This window comes from Drosophila kikkawai, chromosome 2R, assembly GCF_030179895.1.
Source record: "Drosophila kikkawai strain 14028-0561.14 chromosome 2R, DkikHiC1v2, whole genome shotgun sequence".
Taxonomy (NCBI): Eukaryota; Metazoa; Arthropoda; class Insecta; order Diptera; family Drosophilidae; genus Drosophila; species Drosophila kikkawai.
The window spans coordinates 17,892,105-17,906,242 of record NC_091729.1 but is presented as its reverse complement, the minus strand read 5'-3'; the positions used below and the strand labels follow the sequence as shown (position 1 = coordinate 17,906,242).

Sequence of the window (14,138 nt, the reverse complement as noted above, 5' to 3'; positions counted from 1 at the left end):
CTGCAATCTAGGTGGGTCGTTCTAACAAAGCTATAGCTGTGACTGCCAGGCGAAAGGAGCTCAGTATAAAGCCGTCAAATTGCATCAGCCACACACTGAGATTATCTAACTTCCATCAGGGCTCACTATCGCACTTTTGTGGTAAATAAAATCAAAGTGCTTTCGCTTGTCGCCCGATTCTTATCACACACAAGTTGTCTTACTTTTTACACTTCCATTCAGATCTGGATTACGAAAGTAAAACTTGTCATAAAAATTAAAATCGAATCCCAGTTTTACGAGCAGCCACAAAATTGCAGCAGACTAACTTGTAGGCACATTTCAATGGACGTAAAATTATTTAAAGGCCATCATTAACATTATCGCTGTCGATAAGCAGCAGCAGGGCGGTCCCAGTCACAATCCCAATCCCAATCCCAGTTCCAATCCCGAACTCAATCCAAATCTCAACCAAAGCCCAACACTTTCCTTTCGTCGCCCGTTGCGCTGGGTTTTATGGACTTAAATTTAACGCCGTTTGATGCGAGTTGTTGCCAGCTGTCTTTTAATTAAAAGTAAAACCAGGTTAACTATTGAGCAAAAGCGCAGCATGTGTTGCCGGCCCGATAGGCAGATAGGGCTAATACACTCTCTCGACAGCCATTAAAAGCGCGTAAATCTCGGGCCCACGAGGGCCATCAAATCGGAGTTCATTAGTTGTGAAAACACGAGTCGGCGAATCTCTGTGCTGGCTTTTATTCACTAACAGTCGTACCTAAGTTTAAGTTACCATAAAGTACAGGGTATTTAAATCCAAAAACTGTCACTGTTCTGGCCACTGCAGCTGCCAATTCTGGAATTAGGCTCGCTGTTCACCTTCGCTTTTTGGCCAACTGGCTGGGCAAAATTTCGTCTCGCTCAAAATCCAATTCGAAATGCGTGTCGAACACTGGAACATCGTGGAACGAATGCCCGGACCGAGCGTGAAAATCCGCTTGGGCGCAGACATTTTCCTTTGTCCACAAGAGTCCAATACACGTATATGGGGGGGAAAACTCAAGTGTGAAAATCTCTTGTGTGCGCTGGCATTCGCATCTGCAGAAATTCCAATGCCCAGCGGAGAAGTGAAATCCCTTAATTGGATTAGGGCCGTGGCAAAGGTGCAGAAAAAGTAGCCAAGATGGATGTTTCCTGCCGTCTATTTGCGGTCTTAGCCGCATAATTTGCAGGAAGCCCAGCCTCCCTCAATTAATACTCTGTAATCTCAGGCACTATATCGGAATTGGGTCATTCCATTAAAAGTGTAATTATTATTATTATTATTATTATTAAGAAAAAAGCCAGGCCGCACCTTCGGCTCCGGAGATTGTAAGGCTGGAAACGATTTCGTATTTTTTCACGCCAAAAAGCTAATGAAAACTCCCCGTCGCGTTAATGAGTCAAAGTGCTGAAATTATTTGCATTTACTTTTGCCGCTCGATATATATTAATTTATTGTTGCCGCGCACGAAAGTTCATAAATCAGCACAAAGGTGTTTCAATGAAACCAAAGCCAAAGCCGCAATGGAAATGGGAACGAAAACAAAAGTATTAAAAGCATTTCAGGCGCCGCGGCGCATCTCTCTTTTGGCCAGAGAAAAGTGCTGAGGTGAGTGCAGCAGCGAACACAAAAAGTGAGCCATTCAAATTAAGCGAAAATTAATTGCGGCCCCGCAAAAAATCGACTTGAACAGAACTAGTTTTTGCCGCAAAATGTTGCCAACTAATTGAAAATATATATCACGCATGCCATGTGGGCCGCCTCGTATGCAGATGGCCAAGCCCCGCCCTCCCCCCGCCACTTGGTGGTGCAATTGCAGTTGCAATTTCAATTGCAATTGACGGTGGGCGCCACTGCGAAACTGGTTGCCGTTTGCAATTTATTTTATATGGAGCAAAGCGGCATAAAATCGAAAATTACATAGTAAAGTTCATTAAAATTCAGTGCAACTTGATGCAAAATCCATTTCTGACTCTCTTATTACCTTTTGCCATAAAGCACTGGGCTTTGAATACTAATACGATGTGTTTAAATGAATGCGACAGGTGAGCTGACACCGCTAAACGGTGGGTCCTTTATGAGCTTCTATTAATATGACGATCGTTTTTTGATTACAGTGTAATTAGTCGGAAATTCTTGGCTAATAAAAGGGGGCTTAAGCTGGGAATACTGAGGAAAAAGGTTAAATTATATAATTAAATTTATTAGAAGCGAGTTGTTTAATTAGATTAGTAAATTGGATTGCCAAGAAGAGTAGTTCAAGTTCTAAATAATCCCATTTAAAGTGGAAAAATATTAGAGTTTTAATTTTCTTTCTTGATAAATCCAAACACATATACATTCCAATATACATTTATCCCCCAAATAGTTGCTCAACTGATTTTGTGAATTTTTGAAACCCAGTCCATTTGGGTTATTAATGGGCAATTCATTGCGGGAAAGCGAATTGATTATCTCGCCGAGTAAACAGCGTAAAGAGGCCATTTCGGCCATGTCCACATGGACAGCGGATTTTCTAACCATAACTTCCTGTTGGCCAGCCGGGGGAAAATTTACGAGCTCAATTGTTAGATACGGATACCACCAGGCGGCCGCAAACATGATCAATTACAGTGCGAATGCAAAATGTTGCGAAAATGTCGGAGGGGGGTGGGAAAAAATGCTGCGAAAAGCCGCGAAAAACTGCGCAGAACAGCGCCGATATTTGCCAGTGGGCGCGGTCCATGTGAGTAATGCTCGCATTTGTTGTTTTAGCCGCTTGATTAATCGTGGCTAGTTGCAGAATTAGCCCGGCCAGAAACAACAGCTCCCACCCACATCCAGTATGCAGTATGTTATGTGTAGCCCTGAACCGTGCGAGACAATTATGCAAATTTCCACGGAGCGTGGAGTGGGAGGAGTGTGAGAAACACCGTAGAGAAATCATTACGAGACGAAAATTAATTACGACTTGCAAATGCAACTGGCAATCGAGTGGGAGACGCCTTGTGTTCTGTCGCGCTAATGAGACAATTGCAATTGTTTGCACAAAACAAAACTTTCCCCTCCATGCGTTTTGGCCATTAAGATGCGGCTTACTCGCTTGTCTCTTGGCTGTGACAGCTCCGTCAGCAGCAACATCAGCAGCAGCAGCAGCAGCAGCATGCAACAGCCATAGTTGCAACACGGCAACAACACCTTGACGTGAGCCCCAACTGACCCAATTCTCAGCATCCCGGCAACAGCATTGTCAACGTTTTCGTAATGTGACATAAGGTGCAGGCAATTTCAGCTTCAATTACACTGAACAACAGCGATTTAGAACCACACACGGTTCGGCCCGGCTGAAAGTTGATGTAATGCGAAGGCTTGTCAGTTGCTAACAAGTTTTAGGTTGTTACACAGCGAGCAAAGCTTGATTGTTGATCGGTTTCATATGTGATTTCACATGAAATGGTGATTTATGGATCTAACAAGCTTAAATTCTTAATTTTTTACTACTAAAGAATTTTAAAAAATTATTTTGTTTGCTATCTAAATAGGTCTTCTATCTACTTAAGAATATTATATTTAATTCATATATTAATTACTTATCACCCATTTTGTTTGCTATATTTTACCCCTGTGTATAATCCAGTTTTCAACTTTTTAATGACATTATTTACTATTATTTTATACCAGTTTCTTGCTGATTAGTGTCGCTGATGCTTCATTATGATAGAAGCCCGGCTGTCTGCCTTAGCATCTTAATTTGTTAAGTGTCTTGCTGCGAGTGCAATTGTTGCTGTTGCTGTGGCTGATGCGGCTGTTGGATTGCCTGACTGTCTGGCTTAGTTAGGCAACTGTCATCATTATTTTTTCCAATATGCATTTAACGTTTTTATGGGCATGCGTGTTGGTGACTGCAACTGAGACTGCGACTCGAAATCCCGGCTGACCAGCGGCCTAATCAGCATCTCATATTGTTGCAAGTTGCGCGTTGCAGTGGCTGCTGCTGCTGCTGCTGTGGTTGCTGCATGCTGCACGCAATTGCCGGCCATTGTTTGGCCACATCCTTGGCCATTGAACTTGCCTTCGTGACACTCATCAGCATCGGAAACAACGTCATCACGGCCGCCGTTGTTTATACTCGTATATTTCATAGACGTTTTCCGCAGGTCCAGCGGCAACTGACGTCGCTTGACGTCTTAATTCTCCGGCTGCAACCGCAGCGCGTCGCCAAAGCACTTGAGCCAGCTTCAACTCCAAGTCCGACTTGGACTACGGCTCAATCTTCTCCAGCCTGTTGCACTTGAAAAAACAGATGTTTTGGGATGATAATTAAAAGACAAAGACAATGTTCTGTTTCCCATATTTCCAAAGTCTTACCTATCTTCTTTTTCAGAATTATTTCCCTTCTTTAAATTTTGAATTTCAAACTTTATTAAAATTGTTCTACTATTTTTCTCCCAGTCTTGAGACCACGTGTGCGTGCTGCGACGCCTTCCACACACACTTGATACTTGATGGCGTCTCATCGGTCCTCAGACCTGAGTCTCCGATCCTCCGGCTTGGGTCTTTCGGTTTTGACTTTGGTTTTCGGTTACCATTAATTGCAATTGCGTGTCCCGGAGCTGGCTGCTCATTGTTTGTCTTGGCCCAGTCATATTTCCCCGGCTGACCGGCAATTTATGCTGCCAATAATGCAGTTTCGGCCCAACGCTGGATAAATAAACATTGATCTTGAAAACTTGCGGGTATATTTACCCAACTCATCGGCAGCGTCATCATCTCCATCCTCCCCATCCGGCGGGCATTGTTTTCTTTGCTGATTGCTTTGTGTGACCACCAGGCAGATGACAGAAAGTCGAACGGTGAGATGCGTTTTTTGCGCAAAAACTTAATGTGCTTATGCAGCCCGGCGAGGTGTTGATATTTGCTTATTAAACACGAGACGCATTTTACGGTTTGCCCTGGCCAAATAAGTTGACTGCTTAATGAGCCCAATCACGTTAATTTCTTGTGCAAATATTGAGTCGGTTTAGCTCGTGCGGAAAACCTGGCTTGGTCTTGGTTTGGAAGGAAATCCTCTCTAGCCAGATTCCCGTTCGTTTTCACACATAAACGGCCGCGACTAAGCGGAATTCGTTCCAAGGGCGTTGCCACAAAAGAACATTTTTTGCAATCAAAGCCCACTGACTAACTAGCCAGTAACAGCAACAAGGCTACACTAAAAATTATTATACTGATTTATTTTAGGATGTGTTTATAGATTTATTTTGTTCTCAAAAACAAAGCTTGATATCTCAAGTTCTCTATCCAATGACCAACCTAAATCCCACAATTTTCTTCCCAGGAAAATCATATTATCTATAGTATTCTCCCTTAGACCTTCTTTTCTCACAGTGCCCATCGATCTTGTCTATCAATAGCAACTGCAGCGAGGGGATTACCAAAGGCAGATATTATTATTGCTGTTGGCCGGGTCGAGCAGCACGTGAGGCAACATCAACGGCGCGGACACCCCCAAGAACAACCTGTTGCAACAACACAGCGACAGAGGCTGCAACATTGCCTGCAACAACGGCAACTTCGAGGATGACGACGTCATTGGAGTGGAAAAATCACTTCCGCGTATGTGACCAAAGCGAACAGCAGTCAAAAGAATAATGCTGAGCTGGAAAATGAAGAGACAGAGTGGGAGACGGAGACGGAGAGGGGCGAAAAAATATGGGCAACATAACGAAGGCAGTGGAAAAATTGCTAGAAAATAGTTTGCCATTTTCCACTTTGGCGCTGCAATTTGGCGCGCTGGCAAGTTTAATGCGAATTTAAAATGTTGTCGATGATAATCTATTAATTATAGCTTTGAGCCGCGGCAGCCCAAAAGGTGTTGAGTGAGCCGCCGGTGGGTGGGTGGAGTGTCGTGGCCCCAAAGAAACGCTGGAGAGAGAGAGACCAGAATCGACCCGAGATCAGATTCAAGGAATTTCTATCCCCTTAAATTTCCATTGGCACACGCACACGGAAAAACTCTCTAGTTAGGTTATCTAAGATAGCCAAATTAATAAAACGTCTATTGAGAAACTTAATAATTAAAAATATAAAGGAAATCTTGAAGTTGTGGTATTATATAATTTTATTAATGTTGTATCTTTATTTTTATTATATTTTTTATTTAGTGTTAGCATACCTCTACATTATCAAAGATTTTCACTCTTTTTATTAGAAAAAACTTTAAAAATTCTTCAATATATCACAGCTTTCTTCAATATTTTTGTAGTACTATCAAATACAGGCAAGGATATTGGTGCTTCGGCTTATTGGATCTGGACTTGTCTTTCCCATTTCTAACTGTCTGCAGCAACGCCCCTCAGCAACACCTTGACCGGTAACACACCGCTGCAACACTGTGCCACAGCATCCTCCTGCTCCATCCGGCAACGGCAACAACTTGTCTGGCAACATGGAGAAGCAAATTAAGTTGGCACTCTTTAATAAGATGATGATGGCTTGGCTTTGATATATCAGCGCGCCTGGCTGGCTGGCTGGCTAGCTGCTCTCCGTGGCTGGCCAGCGTGCCGGGGCGTTGCAGCAACACCAGCACCAACAACAGCAACAGCAACACCAGCAACTTGCAACAGGCCACAAAAAGGTGTCGTGCCTGTTGCTGCCATGACTCGGTGTGGCGAACGGCATTGACAGATTGCAACTGAGCGTGAAAATAGTTCCCATGTCTGGGTCTTTGGCTTCTAATGCTTACCAGTACCTGTGCCGCAGTCTATGCCTGTACCAGTACTTGTACTTGTACTTGTACTTGCCGTTATTGCCGCTGCCAGCCGGCAGTCATTATATGGAATTTTCGGATATATCATCTTTCGACCGCGCTGACTGACTGGCTTACATGCAACACGAAGCGTTCTCGCGATGTTGCCGTCGGTTAATTTCAGCTTTCTGCGCCGGGGACACGTCTGCCAAAAAATGTTTCGTTTTATTTTTCGGCCAAGGCACAGGCTGGCGGGCTGGGGCAGGAACAGGGGCTGGGGGCTGCCGGCAACAGTCAAGTACTTTTGCTATCATTGCAATTTATCACGGCAAAGTCGGCTCGGCGGTCTTTTTGGCTTCAGCACCGTCGCCGGGAGATCGGGGGATCCAAGAGTCCAACTGCATCTTGTGTGAGAAGTGTGCGTACGTGTTGCTGATGCCGCCGCCGATGATGTTGCCGACAATCGAGTTGCCGGGGAGATGATGCTGGAGGAGATGGAGATGGAGTCTTCACCAGGAGATGGCCAATGGGCGGGGACCGCCGAAGGAGGCCGCCTCACTCTGCCCACTAACGAGCACTTCAACTAATCATAAAATTATGAGGTCGTCGTCATTTGACACATTTTCCAGGCATTTTCCGAGCTATGCTAAAAATAATTGCGAAAATCAATTTCGCTTATCAGACGAGTAGTCTGGGGTCACCCAGCCAGTCAGACAAGTCAGATGCACAGGAAAAAATTGAAACAGAATTGGAAAACTTTATTTTCAAAAAGATTTCCAATTTCCAAAACTGTGATTCTCCAAGAGATTTTATGGCTCTGCCGGCAGACCTTAAACTTGAATTTACATTTGAAATAATGTCTAGATTTCTCTCTGTGTGGCAGGTAGGGCAAGTGAAGGGGATGCACATCTCGCAGCATGATGTCGATAGTGATGCCGACTGTGATTTTGTTTCAAGTGCATTACTGCAGGCATGCACACAGGCGAGCATCACAGAGATAGCAGCATGCTAAAAATGCTGATGAGCAGTGGGAAAAATTCAGGGATAAATGCCAAAAATAAATTCTTTCAAGAAATAAGAGCCTTTGCAGATCATTGATAAGGTTTCAACCAACAGAGTTTAGTCATAAATCATTCTTTTTGGGCTATTGCTAAAACCTTTTCAAGCTTATCTATTAATGAAATGAGTCTAGTCAGTGTCTCATTTAAATTTTGAACCGAAGTTCTTAGTTATAAATATTATTTGTCTGTTTCTGGTGGTTATATTTATATTTGAATAAGTTCTTAAATTTCTTTTTAATGTTAAAAGTTAAGATAATGGTCTTCTTAATCAGAATCTAAGGTTATTTAAAGATATGCCTAGGGTATAAGCTTTATATCCTTTGACTTAAAACTCACCCCTTTGGTTTTGTGCCAAAATATTCTTGCCCTTGCCACACTGTGCCCCTTGATAATTTATGCCACGCATCAGTTTTCGTACTTTATACGCGTTCAGATAGTGCCGCGTCCCATTCAGCGTCGCTGGCGAACTTAACGCGATTTCATTTCCTTATCATTATCACCTTGGCCCGAGAACACAGTACCTCGGCACTCCTGCTGCACTCCGGATCCCGAACCCCCGATCCCGATCCCAGGGGAAGGGCTCCGCTGCGGCCTTATCTGCGCGCCGCCTTAACGTAATTTAGCATTTAATCTTGTCTCGGCTCTTAAGTGTCTGCCACAATTTACGCGATGGATGCAGTCCTCTGCTCTGCACTTTCCCAGAGCTCCAAGGCTGGCTGCCCCCATGTGCCTTGTGGTCCATGCACCACTGGCTTTCTTTGGGAGGGCAAAATGGCTGCTAGTTTTACACTTGTTGCCGTGGCAACAACAGGTACCAGGTACAAACTACAAGCTGTAAGGGTTCGGCGAAAAATTCTTGCAAAATACTGCGAGCACGCGCCACTGGCAGCCACCTCTACTGATTTACGACCCTTTCTTCATGGGAGGAGTAGCCAGTTTCCGGCTAAGTCAAGACGTCGGCATGACAAATCGAAGGTTATCGTGGGATTTTACTCTGGGATCGAGAGAGAGAGCCCAACTCATTTGCCTGTCGCGACACACGCCGCCCAGGAGGTCCTCCGTTGGGTGACAAACTTACCCAAAATTTACGAATTTTCTCAATTGATTTTCATGGCTCGCTTCTCGCCGCGCATTGGTCAAGGTCGCAGCGCACGGCGAACGCGTGTTTAGGTAGCGTGAAAAATCGAACGGAACGTGGCACAGCTCTGGAGGAGGCTGACTCCGAAGGCTGACCGCCTCCTAGGTGCCATTTGCATATGGTGGCGAGTGCTGCTGCCCGAAGGGCCCTCCACATGCAGCCACAACTGAAGAGGGGGGCTCCACCAGCTTGGATACCAGCTCGGATCCCCGCATATGGCAATGAAATTTACGACACTTTCAACACTTCACGCCGCCAAGTGTGAAGCGGAGGAGCACGCACATGGGCAGCACTTGCTCCAAGGCCCACGCTGCACCGCAGACAAATGTTATTTCAAATGTAAATTAAGCAAAACCTAGTAAGAAATTTATTTGAAATGAATACAAGTTGTTGGATTTGAATATTATTTTCTGATAATAATATTTATTTCTTTAACTTAAAATAATTAATAACAATATAAACTTGTACTTCGTCTTAAAATTTATAGTAAAACCTTTCTCTATGTGTGACTGAAAGGAAGGAAGAGGTAACCCCTCCAACGGCAGCCAAATTAGTTTTGACAGAGCAACCAAATGTTTACACATGGCTGCCAACGGCGGCAACACCTCTCCTAGAGGCCTGCCTGTGTTGGGTTGGGTGGGTGTTCCCCGTTTCCCAGCTTCCAGCAGCACATAAACTACCAAAATATTTTAATTTCAATTTTCGGCTGTGGACGCGAGGGGAAACTCACGCTGGGAGCAAGTGGATCGACGGCGGATCTCTTGACAAATGCAACCGCCAACAATGACGCAGTTGGTGGTGCATTTCTTCGGCATTTCTTTAAAAATAAATTTATGTGGCCGCCTGCCCGCCTTCGCTGGCTGCTGTGCCTTTGATATTTCCTCGATGCTTCCTCAATGAACTTGCAGCTCCACTTTTTTTTCCACCATTTTTTCCATGCGGCTTCTGCGCGCTGCCGTCGAACTAATTGCAAACAAAAAGCGAAAGATACTTTTGTGTTCTGCTTTTTTATGGGGCCCCCAAATGCCGCGGTCCCTGCCTTAAATTTCGATCTAATGAAGTTTAATGCGTGCATTTCTCATAAATTATATGAAGAAAAAACCTCGTCTTCTTCGGCTGCCCTTTTGTGGATCCCGAAAAAAAAAACCCATATAATAATGGTCGGGCTTTGTGCGACAGGCAGGCGAAAGTTGCCGGGATACAATCAGGCCCTGCTCCGAATCCCCGGTTTTATGCGTTTTTAATATTGGCCTTTATGAATTCTATGTCCGGATTTTGCATAACAATAAAGCGGATATCGGTCAACGTTTCTGAGGGAATAGCAATAAGTTCAAAACGATTCTTGGGTTAAGGCCTATGAGTCACAGTTTACGAAAGACCAGACATAGAGGCGGCAATGGTAGAACGTTGGAGGGTATTCAGCGTTTGTTTCTTTATTTAAATTTTATTAAAATCTAGGCAGTAAAAAACCTTTAAGATATATTAAAACCAAATTTAAACCCAAATAGGAAATAAATGAAATTTCAACAGCTCAGTTGAGGTTTCAGCTCTCATTATCCTATTCTTGTATTATTTCCCTTCTCTATGACAAATGGTTTTGTAAAACTCTAAGCCACTTCCCCTGCAAATTAACCCACAAATCCTCTAATATCCGATTATATTCCCTTTGTCTGGCCTTCCCCAGTCGCAAGTGTCATGTCCATTGTCCCCGGCAATCTCCATCCCAGGAATAGACCTCACCACGTGTTGGATAAACATGTAGTTTTCAATTCTCTTCTTGTTATTTTATTTGTTTTTTACAAATTTTTGCCAAACATCTGGTCAAAATGCAGAAATCACATACAGTTCGCTTTGGTTTCTAATGCCCAGAAGGGGGGAATAGGTTGGTTTTTGGATGGATAAAGCCAATAGAACTCCATGTAACCGGGAACTGTGTGTCATTTTTTTTATGTGACAAGACCGTAGCAGAGCACGTACTAAGCTGACACAATGATGCAATCATCACGTGCAGCAACTCTGGCAGCGTTTGTTTTCCAATTCCCATTTTTACCCCGTCGCGTAGCCTTGCTTTTCACAAAAATGTATGCAATGCAGTTGGAAAATCGAGGGGGCTTTGGCCACCACGCTATTTATGACGAGTATTTCGGCCAGTTCGACGGGGTCTGGCTCTGCGGTTATGTTAGATTACTGGACAAGAATAAAGCTGGAAGGCTGTCTGGGTAGGAGCAGCCCGAAACCCTTTCATATTTTAATTGTCGACAGTCTTCTGTGCGGCAGCTGGCATTTCAAGGCTTAGCAGAGCGGTACGTGACGGGGCCACACGCGCGACTCTTACAGTCCGGAATTTCTGCAACGCCACAGCACTGAGGAAAAAGGTTGGAACACATTTATATTAATCAAAATATCAGCAGATGTTTTGTAAGCTATAAAATAATTTTTAAATATTTTTAGGAGCCATATTTTTTTCTGTTTGATGGATGCTTATATACCTATATAAATTTTAGCAATATACCTTATAATTCTTCAACTATTTTGATATTTAATTGGATATTTAAAAATATTTTAATGCCAATAAAACCCCTTGAACTATATAACCGTGTACCCAGTGGCATTGGGCCGAAACAAAGGTTCGTGCTCCGCTCTTGGCCAGTGTACGGCGGGGCCCGATGGAGCATCTGATCTCTCTGTGGGCTCTGGGCGAGGAGCAGTGCATTGACTTGGCAATTAAAATTCTACAGATATGCGATACATTAATTACTCGCTTCAATTGAAATGCAAATGCCAAAACTGGCCTGCAACTCTTGGTCTTGGCTCGGCTAGCGTGTCTCGGCCGAGTTAACCATCGGATATTCTGGATACTGGCTTCTGGAATCCGTATTGCGGATTCCCAGGGAGTGAGAGAGGGACTGCTAGTTTCCTGGAAAGTCGCGCCAAGATGATTTACAGCCAGAAGAGCATTTATTCTGCCCGTTTTTCGCTTTGACAGAGGGAGAGTTCTCGCTCAAGAGCAGCGCACACACACAAAAGTTGACACTTTATTGATGCTCATAAATTGCGACGTCTGGCAGCAATTAAACCAACACGTCCCCAAGGACATGGCAGGACGTCAGTGATTTGTTTACAGAGATTAGCGCGAAAAACCAGCGGCAGGAGCTGGGAAAATTTGTGTCAGGTGCGCCAGGTAGGCGAGCGGTATGCCGAATCCTCCTCGGAGGCAGGCACAAAGTCAAAAAGTGCACTGAATTTATGTCGCAGCGATTTACGACGATGCTGCTGCTCTGGTTTCCCTTCCACGATCCCATCCGATGCCCGGGTTACCCAGAAGCCAGATACTCGCTGGACGGGAACAGGGCAAACGGTCGCCAAGCGTCAACGCCTCTATTTGGGTTACGCCCATCGGCGGCGGCGGGCTGCTTGTCAAACGCCCACAAATCCGAATCGCAATTCCGGCTGCCGTTTTCCCTTATGCCTTTTGTTTTTTTCTTGCCTCTTTTTTTTTCGGCCGCTGGATGTTTATCTTGGCCATGTGTTGCTGTTGCGACAGGGGAAAAAATTTCGCCATAAATATTGAAATTTATGTAGTACGCGAAAGGAAGGATGGCCTAACAGGCCAATCACCAAACTCTCGTGTCCGGCTCCCTATAGTTTATTAGTATTTATTTGTGGGACGCTTCTCTCGGCTCTCGGCATTGTCAAAGGATTCGAAAGGCTCCCGATGTTTTATGACCCAAAGGGATGCATAAAAAACCGAAACTTTATCCCCGGATTTATTACCGAAGTATTCCGAGAAGTAGGTATGCTGCACAGAGGGAAATATGTAAGGATTTGCTAGGCAATTTAATGATATTTCATTGGAAATTATAAATATATATGTTTGTTAAATTTAAAGCATTTTTTAATACTTCCTTGAATCTAGATTATCATAAATTTGCTATATAAAGTTTTGATTAATTTTTCTATCTGTTTAAAAAGAATTTCTGTCAGAATTTAAATGAGAAATCAACAAGTACTGGGCTGCTTAATGGCATAATCCTATTTGGGCAGCCGCCCCATTTGTCAAAACATGTCATTTCGGCGGAAAACAATTTAACAACATTTAACCAAAAAGCCAAGTCGGCCAATCAACATAAATTTAAAGCGCAGTCGGGCGGCTAAAATGCCCAAATGGCCATTTATGCGGCCGAAAAGTGAAAGTCCAACTCTAATGTGGTTCAACTGTGGATTGGCAGTGCCTTCTGGTACACACAGCGCCCATGTCCATGTCCAAGTCCGCATCCACATGTCCTCCCCCGCCTTCCAGGTGCTTGTAATTTTGCAGCGAAACTTTTATTACGATAGGATTTGTTTTGGGCCAGTTAGCCGCCAAAGATCGAAATGCAAATGGCCGAGACAAGCAGCAAGCGGCAGCATTTTGTTAGCCCAAGAGTCGCGGAACTGCCAAATCAGGTTGAGAGCTTTGCATACGCCCGGCTGGCTCTTGGGCCCCGAAAGCGCTCCAGTTATGTCAACGGGGAAGTGGGAAATACACTCGGCCAAAGCGAAATAAAAGGCGCTCAGACGAAAAACATGCGGTAACTCGGCCGAAAATTGCATGCCCGCGAAACAGGGAAAAGCGCTGCGTATTTTCCGTATCGCCTTGTTGAGCAAAGTGTTGTACATGTCCGCCGGCCCCAGACGCCGTACTCTCGTAATCGGTCTTGCCGGAGCCCCAAGTCTTTCCTCATCTGGAAATATGTGGTGTCTGGCCCGCGAGGTTCGTTGGAGGAGTATTGAAACAGAAATGAACAATTTAAAAGTTAATTTAATTAACCTTTACTTTACACTTCTTAAGCTTATTTACTCTTAGTTTAAATTCCACTTTAAATTGTATTATTCCCTTTTACACTGATAGTTATTCCACAAGCTAGCTTCCCTACCAAATTATAGGGGAATAAAGCCAACGTAAGTCATATATAAAATATATCTGATGAGGTATTCCCATTAAATTATATTTACGAACCATGTTAACCCCCAATGACCACCTACCACATTTCAAAATCTCTCTCTCTATCAAATGTAACAACTCAAATTGCAGGCCATAAATCTTGCGCTCAACTTTGGGGCACTGAAATCGGGCCGAGAATTTGATTTGACACATCAATAATTTATAACAAAATTATAGTTTGCATCGCCGGCAAACCGAGAGCGAGACACCGG

At 44.0% G+C, this 14,138-nt stretch overlaps 1 long non-coding RNA gene across 1 annotated transcript; it reads left to right on the top strand.

The window, feature by feature from the left end:
• Nucleotides 1-803: 803 nt before the first annotated feature.
• On the top strand, nucleotides 804-6,077 carry LOC138928039 (uncharacterized). Its single transcript, XR_011444507.1, has 3 exons — nucleotides 804-1,017; nucleotides 5,367-5,791; nucleotides 5,844-6,077. It is a non-coding gene; the product is annotated as an uncharacterized lncRNA (long non-coding RNA).
• Nucleotides 6,078-14,138: the final 8,061 nt, after the last annotated feature.